Raw genomic sequence first — 16,370 nt, forward strand, 5'->3', positions numbered from 1 at the left:
TGAATATCACTGCTTGGGGCCATCTCTTGTTTACAAAACCCTGTCAACACTGAAAGTACAACTGTGTTTTTTCAAGTTGTGTTGTGTTAGTCAGATCTGGTTACAACACATATGGATGTGCCCTCCCAGCACTTTATCTATCACCACAACAGCATGTCAACTGTGTTTGTAAGTTTACATCTACCATGATGATGCCAATCTGTTTGCATCAATGCTTTCTGTGAAAATCTGGATCGCTTTCTCAAACTAGTCAGTTGCTTTCCCAGCTCACTGGATTTTGGGTCACTTCTCTCCTATTCCAAGATTAGACCCTCATTAGATAGGAAGGCTAGTCTAATGGTTAAAACACAGGTTTAGTAGTCAGGAAATCTGGATATTGTTACCAGGTCTGCCCCTAATTTGCTGTCATACCCTGGGAAATTAAGATAACCTCTTTTTGCTTCAGTACATTGTAAAAGGAGGATAGTAGTGATCTGGACTGGTCACTGTAGTGGTGGAAGTTTCAATTAATTTTTATAATATATATTGAGATTTTTGCAGGGAGGAGCTATGGAAAGTGCAGTGCCTTGTTACCCTTATTTTGTGAAGAAGTCTGGTAGAACTTTCCACCATTCAAACTCCCATTTCTCTCAAAATTTGCTACACCTCAGGTTAAAACCATTCGTAATACTGCTGTGGCTATCTGGGGCTTTCCGTTTTGTTATAACCCAGATATTTGTGTTTTTAATGAGGTGAAAAGGACAATGAAAGAAAAATAAAGGTTGAAGATTTCTGTCATCAGTCAGAGCTGAAACTGACCAGGTATTGGTCTACTCCCTTCAGCCTGATAAACTTTTACAGTTCTTTAGTCTGGTTGCCTTCATGCTACCATATTTATCATGATATGGTGGGTTTTTATTGCTGATAATGGTCTAGTGAGGCCTGAGACACTTTATTTGCTTAACCTTAACTCTCTGGAAGAGAAGTTAGTCACTTTGAACCTTTTAGCCTTCTGCTCTTAAAAGTGTTGAAAGAAGCAACTTTAAATCAGGGCTTTTATTGCAATTCTAAACATACAAATAGATGCTGTGGTTCTCACAGAGTCAACATCAAAAGGGGAGAGAGTCTGGAGTGTGTCAACTATATATTGGCCATTCACTATTAATCAGTTTATAAATTGCTTCTTATTAACTGGAATCATTTATTCCTAGTAGTGTGTTCCTTCAGCACATTATATGATGATTATAGACCCAATGAGAATTTTGACTGACTTCAATGAAAGCTATGGGCCTGTAGCTAAAAGCAGAATTTAGCCCCCTTTCTTTCTTTGGTACAAGTGTACTGTGTTTTTCTATGTATATTTGTGTCTGTGTGTATATTTACATGTTAACTCAATTATCCTTCAATCAAGGAGATTTTACCTGGATTTTCTATTTTGTGCTTCTAATGAAGTCTATTGAAACGAATGTTCTGAAGCAGGCAAGATAAATAAGTTAATTGCATTATCCGTACTCATAATAAACCAATAAACATTAAAGCAATATGTAAGATGGCCAAAAATGTTAATACAAAAGAGCAACTCTCCAAATGGTTTCCAGTGATGCTCCAGCTTATAGTGTTTTGTTATTGCCCTACTTTTTTGTACTATCCTGCAGGTAGCTCAGTCATTGAAATAATTCTCCAGAGGGCCAGTGAAGACAGAATCTACACTATGCTACTTTCCATGTATTCTTGTTAACTTAAATACACATTATTTACTTTAAACAGGTATGTACACTGGAATGCACATCTTTTGTCTGTTAGGTAAAAATTGTCAGGCAGATGTAATTGTGTGTGTGTGTAATATGGGTAGCATACTGTAATGTGTAATATGGTGTGAGTGGAGAAGCAAGATGACTTTAGAGCATTACTGAAGCCAGTGGAGTTTTATACAGTATTATATAGAATCTAAGCAAATCCATTTTTGTGTATATAATCTCTTCCAAGCCCTATGAACTCACATTTTCCCCTTAAATCTTATTTGGATCACCATGAGTGTACTCCTAAACAAGACTGTGACTAAGTGTGGGAAATGCTTTGAGTTATCCAAATGTACTTGTCACATTTGGGCTGGAAATGGTTTAAAAACCTCCTCCTGCATCTCCCTTCCCCAAGCAACCCCAAGTCTGCTGTCCTTTTATAAAATGCATATGGATATTTACACTATCTTCAGCCATTGCTTGCTCACAGGCTTTGGGCTAAGATGCTGTTTGTATTTTATTGAACAATTATTTTTGATTAGTGATAAAACGCAAGTGTCATAAGCTTTGAATGCCAGCCGTGCAGTGCAGGAAGTAAACCTGCTTAACTCTGAATTAAAAAAAAAGTATTAAAATAAACACCAAACTCCAGATCAACAAAGATACTTAGCTGCCTATGTCCCATTTTTAGGCATCACTTTCCCATAAAATTCCTGTTTGGCTACCACCAACTGCTATAAATTCCTAAACTCATTCTGCAGCCAAGTCATAGGTGCCCTGCCAATTGCATGGAATAAAATGAGTGGGTGCTTAGCATCCTTTGGCAGCCAGCTTCTCACCTGCCCCCTTCTACCCGCTATTATCAGCTCTTTCACAGAGTGCAGGAGATGTTGGGAGGAAGGAGTAGGGATAGGGTGGCAGCAGGGTTTCCACAAAGGGATGGGATGGCAAAGTCTGGGATGGATCGGGATGGGAAGAGGCAGGATAGGGAGGGGGCTTGGGGAAAAGAGGTAGAAGGGATAAAGTGGGGGGGGGGGGGAGAGGCAGGTGGAGGTTTGACCACCCCTGGAGCCTGGCAGAAGCTGGAAGCTGTGACCCAAGATTTTTTAGTAAAAGTTCCCTAGGTCATTATGGCAGATCTCTTGAATTTTAGTCCAGTACTTTAACCACAAGAGCATCCTTCCTCCCCCATACTTTTTCCCCCACCGCATCATTCCCAGGCCCAGATTTCAAGGATGCCCTGTTCACATCTGTCCCAGAACACACAGATGGAGAAAACTGACACTGTGCAACTATATTGTAGTTTTGTTGTCATGTCACTAGATACAGATCAGTTGGGGGTTTTTTTCTCCCTAAAATTCCTTTATGTTAAGTGATTGTTTCTTTCCTTTGAAGAGCCAGTCCTTAGACAATGTTGTTACGCATTTGGAAAGCATCCATTGTTTTTGCTGCTTGTTACTTGGCTTGACACTGTATTCAAGGAGCAACTGTGGGAAAGCAGAAGCTTTTCTTTCTAAACATAAATTAGGTTAAACTGCAGTCTTCCTGCCTGCTATTGTTAATGAGACCATTAGAAAAATAGTAGGTACCAAATAAGCCAGAGAAACAAGTAGTAGGGCAATTTCTATTCTTTTAAAGTTGCATGTAATATACACCATAACTAAGGACTGGGGCCATTCACACTAGGAATTCTATAAAATAATTCATAAGAAAGGAATAGTTTGGGTCCACTTAACAAAATCAGGCAGGGGAATAGAATAAGAGAGCATTAGACTCTGTACTGCTTCAGCAGTGACATTCCTCTTTGGGCCTGTGGGTGCCTAGGAAGGGAACAGTTACATATTTGCACAGCAAGCAAAGTAAGAAGAACTTGGTAAATATTGTCAAATCTTTATGGTCTTTTTAGCTGAGAATGTCATTGAAGTAATTTGCCTCTCACCCTCTTTCTGATGGCCACCATAGAAATTAGCTACACCTAGTCAAACTTAAAACCAGATAAGAATTCTTTTTGTGATGGTGGCTTTTATACTTCTGATTATAAGACTGCCAGCTGAATGAGAGAATTAAAGGCAAAATGTTCACAGCAGATGTCTTATCTACAGTGAAATAAGTGCAGAAGATGCACCAAAGAACTTTAAACTGTACTACATTCAGTGGATAAGAGTCACCTTTGTGAAGGGGGAAGGAGAATTCTTCCCTAAACAGTGTTCTGTGAAGTTCAGATCAGTTTTAAAGAAAAAGCTGTTGTCTCTCTGTAAGTGATGAGGCTATTTCTGCTATCACATTGGCCTTCTTGATGCATAGTGTGGGGTTCTTGTTCCCAGTATGTATTTCTGTCACATATTCTGTGAAGAATTCATGCTGATGTCAGGTGAAAGCCATATTCAGAGCAAACGTGGGCTACATAATGGTGCTCCTTAGTGTGGCTAAAGCAAAGAATTTAGTCCTGATTCTCGAATTAGCTCCAGTAACTGTTAAAGGTAATTAATGAACACTGTTTTTGAAGAAACATACACCGTATTACATACTGGTGAGAGAACTTTACTTTTTAACCTCAAACCATGTGACATATGGAATATTTCAAAATCTCTGATAAGGCTAATTGCATCTAATAAAAGTGTGGGTCTCGGTGTGACAGGGTGAGCATGCTGGCCATCTGATCGCCTGTGAAGTTTGAGAGGCTGTAGGGCTGAGACGTGCATCTTGCACAAATGACCCCATATGGCCAGGCAGAGAATCATTTCACCATTGAGTACTGTATGAAGCCATACTTTTAAACTGGATAAAAAGTCAGGAGATAACGATAGCCATGTCAGAAGTGAGGTCTTAATTTAATGAGGTGTGGGTAACCTCAGGCCACTCTCAGCAAAGGAACATAAGGGATAATGGCTACTCTCTGCTGCTGAGGTGTTTTTATATGTATTTCAGAAATACCCAATACTATCATTTAAAAATAACCTTTTAATAGGTGAGCATTGCACTCAAAGTGTTGAATTTTTCTCCCCGGTGGGATGCCAGTTACAAAGGCAGGTGTATGAGAACAGTTTTTTGGGAGAGGTTCTTAGAGTGGGAAGATTCATGGGCAAAGAAAATGGTATGCTAATTTGACAGCAAGTGTGCCAAGCAGCAGGTCTTGAAATAGTGGGTGTACATGTGACAGCTGTCATTTTGGCCAGCACACCAAGGACTGAACCTCCAAGCAGGAACTGCTACATCCTGAGCTAAAGATACGGGATTCTAAAAGTGGGGCTATAACAGACTCATGTCCACTAGAACAGATGTGGTCCTCTATAACACACACTCCCCAATGGGTGACACCTCCATGGCCCCTATTCACGTTGTTCAAAGAAAGTTATTGTGTTGGGTTAATGAAGGATAAAATAAAAAGCAAAGTAGTTATAATGCCAAAATAAAGGATGGCAGTGTTAGATATGCTGGAAACAATGTGTCATTCACATAGGACTCTTTAAAATCAATTTAAAAGTCGTTGCAGTAAAAAAAATTTGCTAGGAAGCTTTGGTTGGCCATTTTGGACAAGGCCAGCCTATGGATATGATTGCATAGGCATCTTGACTATCTTTGGGGATCATATTTCAAGGATTAACTTGAAATAGATTGGATTCTAGGCTATAAAATAGACCTAACACATTTGACCCATCCAAACTCAATGATCAAACTGCAGTACAAACTGCTTTAGCAGCAACAGCACTGAAACACAACACCATAACCCAGCTTGAAGGCAAATGTAGTACTTCCTGCAGGGCTAAACTAACAGCAGTTTTATAACTAAAGTAAATGACATGCAGGATTACCTGTGAAATTCTCCAAATTTCATGACTTTGTAGGCTAGATTTACATAAGAGCACAGTTTTATGTATATTGCCTGTTGTTTTAAAGCTAGCTTAATGACTAATCAATTGCTTGACTGAATGGAAAGCTTGTTTTTTAATGTGAAACAAGCTACACCATCTGAGTTGGCCACATTTCTGAGAAATGTGTCCTCAGTAGTCACCTTGGTTCATTAGTCATCCTCACTCAATAGAAAACAAGAAGGATGAATGCAAAAGGAACTTGATGTGGAGCTCTCAAGTGCAGCTTACTTTTTGATCAAAAGCAATGTTTTTGTTTTTGGTTTTTTATTTTATTTTATTTATTTTATTTTAATAAAGCGAAGTCTCTCTTGATGTTTGCAAACCTGAAACTAAGGATTTCAACACCAGACTCCCTGGAACCAGTCTCAGCTTTTTTTTTCTTCCCAGATAGGTACATGAAACAGCATGTGTCCTACTGTAGTAGGAGTCCTTACAACTATCTGAAAAGATCTATCTGCTGTCTGTGGCCATTAAAGATACCCATGGCAATTTTTTGGGTGAGCTCTGCTTTTGCCCAGGAGTCCTGGTCACATTTTCCTGTCTCTGCTATTATGTAGAAGGCTGTTACTTTCCATTCTATGTGTACATGCCTTGCAGTGGTGTTGAGGTTTTGTGTGTCTAATTCAACATACTGACTAGTAATAATACATGACTTAACTACAGGCAGTCCCCGAGTTACGCGGATCCGACTTATGTCGGATCCGCAGTTACGAACGGGGCCCGTCTCCCTGGTCTCCAGCAGACCAGGGAGAGGAAGCAAAGCGGCGGAGCACGCGGGCAGCGGACAGCCCAGAGGAGTCTTGGCTGTCCGCTGCCCATGTGCTCCTTGGCTTTTCTCTGCTTTGCTCCCCGTCTCCCTGGTCTGCAGACCAGGGGAACGGGGAGCAAAGCGGCGGAACACGCGGGCAGTGGACAGCCCAGACGCTGCCCGCGTGCTCCGCGGCTTTGCTCTGCTCTGCTCTGCTTTGCTCCCCGTCTCCCTGGTCTGCAGACCAGGGAGACGGGGAGCAAAGCAGAGAAAAGCCAAGGAGCACGTGGGCAGCGGACAGCCCAGACTCCTCTGGGCTGTCCGCTGCCCGCGTGCTCCGCCGCTTTGCTCCCCATCCCCCTGGTCTGCAGACCAGGGGGACGGGGAGCAAAGCAGAGCAAAGCCGCAGAGCCCGAGGGCAGCAGGATAGCCATGGTGCGTCTGGGCTGTCCCGCTGCCCCTGTGCTCCGCGGCTTTGCTCCGGACGCCTGTGGTACAGCAGTTGGGGCGCTGCTGGTTGAGCCCGTAGCACTGCTCTGGGCGCTACGGGACCAACCCGGCAGCACCCCAGCTGCTCTGCCCCAGGCGTCCCCAAGTCAGCCGCTGCTGAAACTGACCAGTGGCTGACTACAGGAAGCCCCTGCCCTGGGCTTCCTGAAAACAGCCGCTGATCAGTTTCAGCAGCAGCTGACTTGGGGATGCCTGGGGTTCTTAAGTTGAATCTGTATGTAAGTCAGAACTGGCGTCCAGATTCAGCCGCTGTTGAAACTGATCAGTTTCAGCAGCGGCTGAATCTGGATGCCAGTTCCGACTTGCATACAGATTCAACTTAAGAACAAACCTACAGTCCCTATCTTGTACGTAACCTGGGGACTGCCTGTATATTGTTAACTTCTCTCTGTTTCAATGTATAGTAATGGTAGCCTGCACTATTTACGTCCTTACTAACTTTGAAAATTCACGCTCCTTAAGTAGAACCTTGGGGACTGGCTGCCCGGAGTGCACGGAACTTCTAAGTGCTGCGTGCTCCTCACAAGGCGGGGCAAGGGCAGAGGAAACTTCGCATGCTTCCCCCACCCCCAGGCCCTGATTGGTCTGAGAGTGGGGGAGCGCATGAAGCCTTCTCCAGCCCTGTCAGGAGCGCTTAGCGCTTCCAAGTGCCGTGTGCTTCTGGCAGGGTGGAGGAAACTTTGCACACTCCCCCCGCTTCCCCAGATCCCCACTTGGCGGGCCGGATCCAGCCCGTGGAGGCCCTTTTGCCAACCTCTGGATTAACTTAAAAAGAAGAGAATGACTCAATAGGAAAACAGTTTTGCACCCACCTATTGGGGCAGGGAGAAATCTAGTGGGACTGTTGTAAATTAGGTGCTGTAACCAGCAGAGGTAATGTTGGAAGAGCATGGCTTGAGCAGTGGTTTAGGCAGAAATGACTGGAGTGGGTTATATTATCTGTTGACTGCAGGAGATGTTGACCAAGAGCACTCACTGGGAGGTCACTGGGATGTGACGCGAAGGGGTCCCCAATCTGCTCTTTAAGTGACACTTGAAAGACTAGAGGCAGAACAAAGCATAAGCTTCTGAGCCCAAAAGCCTAATACTTTATATTCTGTTCTGTTCCCACACTGCTCATCTAGCCTCTCTTGCAGCTTGCGTGCATTTCCATGGAGGGCCTTCTGTTGTTTGCATCGAAAGTAACAGAAATACCAAGTTTATCCTACCAGATACTGTTTTCTTGGAACACACACTCATTATTACTCACTGTATCTCACTGTGTGCACTTTCATTTGCATGAAGTTCTGCCATTATCATTCAAAATCTATTTGTTCCATGGCTAGAGCTGCCTTAAATTGTGCCTTTTCTTGTATGTAAAATCGATTTTCTTCTTTCAATTCTTCAATAGTATTGACAGGAGTTATTTGATGAAGGGATAGCATGGAGAACAATAGAAATACACACACTGTGCAGTATCCCATGCATAAAAGGAGTTTTGCATACTGCCAAATATTGGTTTAGTAAAGGTAGAGGTGAGAAAAAGAAGTAATACATGAGATTTTTAAAAAGCTGCTCTGAGATCATAAAGAGACTGATGTTTCATAATAGTGGCTATCTTTTATCAGGTACAATTGATTAATAAAAATGTGTACCAACATTTTATTTGTGGTCTTAAATCTGATTACCCATCTTTGTATCAGTGATCGAAAGTCAGGTAACAATCTGATTTGTGTCCATAATTGATTCATTTTGTGGGCATGCTGTATGGACACAAATTGCTAGAAAGAGAGAGAGAAAGAGTCTAGTAGTCCTACCTGAAAACTTAAGGCCGTAAATGTCTCATTGCAACAAACTGAACTTTTTTTCATCGGTAATTTTGTACCTTTAAAGCTACCTGAAAATTAGTCTAAAACAAGGAAAGCCTCTCATCAAATAACAGAGACTTGGCACTGGCAGGTCTGGAAACACTTGGCATGAACATCAATGTTAGTATTCAGTTGATGTCCTCATTCAGTGGATCTTTCTTACCACAATTTGCAAGGGACAAGAGCTATTGTGGCTGAAACTTTGAAAGCAATATCTAATTAAGTTAAGTGATGCGCTCATTAGGAAACTACAAGTACTTTTTTATGTGACCTTTTTTCTTTTAGTTTTTAAATGCACTCACAGGGGGAAGTTTGGGCGCAGCAAATTCACATCTTTACATTACGTGATTTTGATGCTTCAATTCATAATTCGCTAGGTGGTGTTTTGCTATTAAACTGTACATTCCCCACCTACAGCTCTAGGAATAAATGCAAAATTAACTGTTTGACATAATGGCAAAACCACCCTCTTCATGAAGCTGTGAAATTTTATTCAGTCCTGCATAAGGTTTCTTCTTCTCTTTCCACCGCTTCAAAAAATGTCTTTACATACAAACTCCTTCTGGAAAGTAGAATGAGAAAAATGTTAAACATTTTGGAGGGGAAACAACTAATAATTGTGTGTGGAGAGATTTAGGTAATCACCATTTTACAAGAGAACGAGAGACTTGCTCACCAAAGGGTTAATCATAACATTGGGAGCAATTTGTCCATTGTCTCTCTATTAATATCAATCACCAACTTACCACTCATCACCTTTTTCAAGCAGTCTCCGTATAGCAATAAATGGCGCCATAGACAAACCAGAGGCAATCTCGTCTGTTTTCTTTTCATAAGCATTTGAAAATTTGTTAAAAATAAAAGCAGGGAAAAGGAGAGGGGCTATGTTTATTTTGTAAAAATCTCTACTAAGGAGTGTTTTGAAACAGGGAGGAACTGTGTTTTTGTTGTAACTCTTTTTGACTGGCTAACAAGCCTTGACATTTCTGCGATATGTGTTGCTTAAAGGATCTGTTCTGTGTCACTGAGCTATCAACAGATTCTGCACCAAGCAATCTGGATGGCCCCTAACTTCTATTCTCAAGATTAAAGGGGTACTCGCAGACTTGTTGGTCCAAAATTTGACTAATTCCCCCCGCCCCCATCCATCTTATATTTGTTTGCAAATTCTTTTAATCTGTGTCTTATTTTAATTCTGTAATAAATGCTTCACTAATTTTTTCTTCAAATGTTTTACTTCTAGCACACAAAAATTACATGTAATAAGTATAATACTCAGGAAAATATTTGTGTGGCTCAGAAAAATTGTAACACGCACTAGTTTCTCAGGGCCTTACTGTTTTCCACATTAAATAAATCCATTGCTTTACTTTTAAAAAATCCATTATTTTTCTCCATTTTGTCTTCAGATGCCTCACACACTTCTGTTTCAGATGGTAGGTAATTTTAAGTGTTCTTCATCCAGATCTTTTCATCTGTCCGTAAATAAATAAAAAAATGGTGGTTTGGTTACTGTTTAGAGGTCCAAATCAAATTCCTGAATTTGAGCACGACTCAATATTTGTAAAACTCTGCTCTGAAGCCTGACTTTACAGCTGATATTCACCTCAAGTTAAGTTGAAATCAAGAAGGGAAATTTTGATTGTCAGTGACAAAACTCTGAGTACAATGGGGCCAGGATTGAGTCCCATATGCAATTCTTTCAGTTTTATGTTTTATGGTCTCCAGAAGTATGTCAGAGTTTTGAGTTGCTGTCTTTAAGTCATCTTATTCCTCAGTTTACATATTTCCATCCAAAAGATACTTGATTTATGGAATGTACAGAAGTATCTGTTGGTGAGACACCCTGTTCTCTATCGTGGACATACAAGTTTTTATTTAATATCTGTAATTAAAAAAAGAAAACATAGCTATGGAGTCTTAATCTCCCTAACAGGCCAAAGAACATTTTAAAAAAACAAACCAATCGGTAAGTAAAATAACAAGATTGTCAGATACACCTGAACCAATGTAGAAGTAAGCTTTGGGGCGTAGCTGAGTTAGTCTGTACAGGATAAAATAAAAACAACAACAAATGGTCTGGTAGCACTTTATAGACTAACAAAACATATAGATGATATCATGAGCTTTCGAGGGCACAGCCCACTTCTTCAGATGACTGGAGTTGTACAATGTAGAAGTAGTGTATCAGTCATTGTTAGTCTCCCTCTTCCATCTGAGTCAAAGTGGAACAGTGCAGCTCCCACAAAACATAGTTTATTAATGCCATAATGTACTAGTGTCTAGATCAGTGTTTTTTAAACTGTGCTCTGCAGAGCCCCAGGGCTCTGCGAGACGTCTCCAGGGGTTCCGCGAGGTTGACAAACTGGAAACATCAATAGGTACAACACATACAATCAGTGGACTGCTGGGGCTCCACATAAATTTTTACGCATGTAAAGGGCTCCAGAGCCCAAAAAGTTTGAGAACCGCTGATCTAGATGGGACACTCTACATATCATGGTAGATAGAAAAACAGAAACAGTAAATATTATAAAAATAGATATGTTGAGGAAAAAATGTTATACTTTTCTATATAAGTGGAACAAACATTCTTTATTGGAATGAGTTTTGTTTGACATGAAGGAAAAGGAAACAAAACAGAGATGAGAAAACTAGTCTTCACAAGAGAGGATGGTTTCTCCTTTGTAAGTAGGCCAGCGTAGTGTGCTCTGGGTAGCGCTGAGGGCTGGCTGCCCCCAACCCCTCCCCTTCTGCCTGAGGCCCCACATCTTCTTGGAGTATGGAGCCCCCTCCCCCTGTACCTTGCTTAGGAGCTCGGAGTGGCTGTTGGATCCCCTCTCTGTAAGAGCTGCATCAGAAACTATCACAAAATGCTAGCTGCTTCTAGCAGAACATCACACTCCTAGGTATTTAAGGGGCATTGTATAGAAAACAAACATAAAAGTAACATACATCAGAGAAAGCAAATAGATGTTGATAATGCTTTTGATGCATTTAGCCTTTCTTTCTCCACTTCTAAAAATATATACATTATTATTTTTGTCAATCACATTTATTATAGCAGTGCCTAATGGCAACCAAGAGTGGGGCCCCACTGTGCTCTGCACAAACACAGAGAAACAGAAGGTTCCTGTAGATCCTACAATCTAAGACCTAATCTACACTTAATACTTAGGTCTTTCTAGCTATCGTGCTCAGGGATGTGAAAAATTAATACCCCAAGTGATGTAACTATGCCACATAACCCATGATGAAGATGTAGCTACGTAGATAGAAGACTGCTTCTATTGACCTAGCAACTGTCACTTGAAGAGATGATATTCCTACAGTGATAGAAAACCCACTCTGTCACTGTGGCTACATCTAGATTACGGGGTTTCTGTGGGATACAGAGGTATCCCACAAAAAATCCGCCGTGTCCAAGGAACGCATTTGCTCTTCTGCTTTTTTTCATAGAACAGCAAACATGCTGTTTTGGGGAGCCCTGTATACCTTGTGTGCAGCTGTGGCCAAATGGAGGAAAAGCGTCTTCAAAAAAAAAAAAAAAAGGCAAAAACATTGCTATCTAGACTTAGCCTGTATTTTCTGTCACCGTAGTCGCATCTACACAACAAGGTTATGGTGGCTTAGCTCCAGCACCATAGTTACATTGCAGTAGTTCCAAAATGTTGACATGGCCTGAATAGACATGGGGTGAGGAAGAGGTAAAACACACAAAGCCCTGGTCTACACTGGGAAGTTATTTTCAAGTAACTCCTCTTATTTTGAAATAACAAGTGGAGCATCCACACTATGAAGCCCATTATTTCAAAATAAGGGGCTGGTCATTTTGAAATAACTCCTACTTGTGAAGAGGAATAAGTTTTATTTTGAAATAGTGGTAGTGTGGACACTCCACTGCTGCTATTTTGAAATAACTACTCCCCAGAGTCATTCAAAGTAATTACTCCTCGGTGCTTCCTGGGGTTCTAAGTCCAGGAAGTTCATCCACATTAAGGGAGCCTGCCTCAGGCTAATTTTGAGGCTTCCCTGTAGTGTGGACATGTTATTTCTAAATAGTTATTTTAGGAGTTAGTATTTTGAAATAAGTTATTTCAAAATAATTTCCTAGTGTATAATATAATGTCATTTGTTGCCACATTTTTGGAGGGGTAGGTTTAGTTAGGTGGGAATCAGCTAAATGGGGGAAAAAGAGGGGCCAAGTGGAACAGAGAAGGAGAGAGGACGATAAAAGAGGCAAGAGTAGAGAAGAGTTGAGGTGAAGAATCTATGGGGGGGAGGGGACAAAGAATCAGCCTGCAGCGGCAGAGAAAGTCCATTCAAAACTCTAAAAGGTTCTCTGGATGATTGGAAGTCCTTGTTTTGGCTAGAGGTTATGGTGGAATCTCCTCTTTCCAGTTTTATCCCAAGACTCATGTGGCCAGTGAAGGAGGGAGACAATACCTGTATCTTAATGTCCCCAGAGTCTTCCCTGCAGAGTTCTGATCAGAGGGGTAGCCCTAACTGGGTACCACTTTATCCCCTTCCCTCTTACAATGTAACATCATCCTTGCTTTAGGTGGGGAACCCTTTTTGGTTTGGGGGCCGCTGATCCACAGAAAAATGAATGGGGGGGCCACAGACAAGTGAGTAGCAAAGTGACAAGCCCCTGACTGAGAAGGAGAAAGACACTGCACATTCCCCTCTCACGCCAGAGCCTAGGGGGCTTCTCCAGGTGGGTATTTCAGTTTTAGGAATGCGCTTTAAAGGACTTGTAGGATCTGTGGGATGGGAGCAAATCTGGTTGCATCTTAGGGCTTGGCTATATACAATAGATTGAGAAATGTGTCTGGGATGGAATCTGGAGGCATGAAGGTAAGTGTAGCAGTCGGTGCGTTTCCGGGATAGGGTGGTGGAAATTTGTCCATTATTTAATTGTACATTAGTGTCCAGGAAGTAGATTTCTCACGTGGACTGTCCAGGCTTAGGATGACGGTGGGGTGGAAGTTGTTGAAATCCTTGTGAAATTCTTCAAGAATTTCTTTTCCGTGGGTCTGTATGATGAAGATTTCATCGATGTAGCATAAATAAAATAGGGGTGTCAGGTGGCAAGAGCTGGGGAAACGTTCAAGGTCAGCCATAAAGATGTTGGCATATTGTGGTGCCATGCTGGTGCCCATGGCTGTGCTGCTGACTTGGAGATATAAATTGTCTTTTAATTGGAAGTAGTTGTGGATGAGGACAGATACAACTGAATTTGCGCTGATCCCACAGATAGAGACAAACACCTACAGGATCTTTATAGAGCATTCCTAAAACTGAAATATCCACCTGGAAAAGTGAAAAAACAGATTGACAGAGCCAAAAAAGTACCCAGACATGAATTACTTCAAGACAGACCCAAAAGAGAAAATAACAGAATTCCACTTGTCATCACCTACAGTCCACAACTCAAACCCCTCCAACGCATTATACACAATCTGCAACCCATCTTGGAAAATGATCCCTCACTCAGAGGCCTTGGGGGAAAATCTTATTCTCGCTTACAGACAACCCCCCAACCTGAAATTAATTCTTTCCGGTAACCATGCTACATAACCACTTCATAAGCATCCAGGAACCCAGCCCTGCAATTAGCCATGGTGCCAACTCTGCCCACATATTTATACAAGCGAATTAATCACTGCAGCCAACAACAGAGGCTACCAAATCAAAGACTCATTTAATTGCACATCCAGTAATTTGATCTATCAAATACCAGCAATGCCCTACTGCTATATATATTGGACTAACTGGAAGGTCCCTATGGGGAAGAATCAATGGACATAAATCAGATATATGTAAAGGGAACATACAGAAACCTAATCACTCTTTAAAAGATCTCTAGGTGGCTGTCTTGTCACAAACCAATTCTACAAGCCAAATACACAGAGAGGGGTTGGAATTACAATTCATCCACAAATTCATTTCTCACACTGATGGCCTCAGTTGAGATAAGGGATGGCTGGGACATTATCAACCTAACATTCAATGAAGGTGCCAACAGCTCTTCGTCTGTGCAGATTCTTGGGTTAGTATCCTTCCTATCTAATTGCTATCCTATGATCCTTATCTGTTTCTTTTAACTATCCAATCTTTAGGTGCTTATAGACTACCAGCTCTGCCTACTTATTTTTCCCTTTGATATTTTCATACCCACTGCTCCTCGTTTCCCACATCCCCTTTTTTCTTTTCCTCCCCCCCTTTCCCTTCTCCCCTATTTATTTTGGGTCTGCACATTCTAAACTCAAAACTCCGGTCATCTGAAGAAGTGGGCTGCGCTCACAGAAGCTCATGATACTATCTACATGTTTTGTTAGTCTGTAAGGTGCTACCAGACCATTTGTTGTTTTTAAAGAATTTTAAGTGAACTACAAAGAAAGTGGCTCCAACTGTGTTTCAAGAAGCACTTGGCAGTGAGATGTGGAGAACTGACTGCTCCTTCTTATATCAAGCTGCTAAACCGCACCAAAGACAGCCACTGCACATTAAATCCTTTACTCTTCTACCTCAGCAAGTGCTGCAATTGTCCCAGGGTTGGTATGTGACCATGAAAAAGAAGGTTGGCGGGTCCTTGCAAATGCAGGGCAATGTGGTTCCTCTTGCAAACCTTTGCTGTGAAGCATTTATTAGCATTGTATCTAGTGTGAAAATCAGAAAGGAAAACAAATACTAGTGCATTGCTAGTAAGGAAATATTTGAGGAAGGAAATATTTTAAATTAGAGTAACAATCTGCTGCAAAGCATGAAGAGAACTGTCCTTTCATAAATCATCATCTGTTCCTTACACTGAAGAGAGATCTGAATGTAAATAATCTCCCTGGATGATCTAAATGTATGTGCATATATGTGGTCTCCTATGGTATTAATTTTAATTAGTAGTGGCAGGGTCTGGAAAGCTTATGACCTATGAAGATCTTGGGAGGAAATGCTGACTGTATAGAAGTCAACAAGGGTTTTGATATTTTGTGTTTTAGCATTTTTTCTGGTTTGCTGTTTCACACAGATTCTGTTCACTTAGTATAATAAGAGAAGAATTTTATAAGGTAAAATGCCTTTTTGTAAAACATGCCTTTTGTAAAATAAGAGTTTCCTGCTAATGAATATACAAAGCCTTTCTAAATATTTCTTTTTCACATGAATCTAATGAAGGTTATTAGATTGTCTGATTTTCTGGAAGCTGTGCAGTTTGGCTGAAACAATTCAAATTTTGATATCACCCTCTTTTGATACTAGATACAAATTCTTCTTACATGCCCCATACTAATTTCTAAAGATGTAATTTGTCTTCTGACTCTTGAAAAGCATCCTGTAGCCTTATCTGTCTCATACTGTGCTATAAACACTTCTTAACTACTTCCAGTGCTTTCTTCTACAGGCCTACATTTGGCCACTCCATCTGATTACAACAGGAAAAGAGGAAAGGACTTTGTTGCCTGTGTTTACGCAATGCCATGGTAAAGCTGCCCAGATGCTCTGTCTGTGGGAAACTTAGAAACCACATGGCGCTGACCTGTGGTAATTTCAGAATTCAACAACTTTACCCTAGGATTAGTCTGTTTGTGTGGGTCTAGGCTTCTCTCACAGAGAGTATGCTGTCAGTTAGCCCTGACAGGAGATAACATTGCTACAGATACTTGAAATTCTTATTTGG

At 41.2% G+C, this 16,370-nt stretch overlaps 1 long non-coding RNA gene across 1 annotated transcript in view; it reads left to right on the plus strand.

The window, feature by feature from the left end:
* The window catches only part of LOC112547565 (uncharacterized), a 229,021-nt gene that overhangs the window by 44,498 nt on the left and 168,153 nt on the right, over positions 1–16,370 (plus strand). The window lies entirely within an intron of this gene.

This window comes from Pelodiscus sinensis, chromosome 3 (genome assembly GCF_052426305.1).
Source record: "Pelodiscus sinensis isolate ZL-2025 chromosome 3, ASM5242630v1, whole genome shotgun sequence".
Classification (NCBI taxonomy): domain Eukaryota; kingdom Metazoa; phylum Chordata; order Testudines; family Trionychidae; genus Pelodiscus; species Pelodiscus sinensis.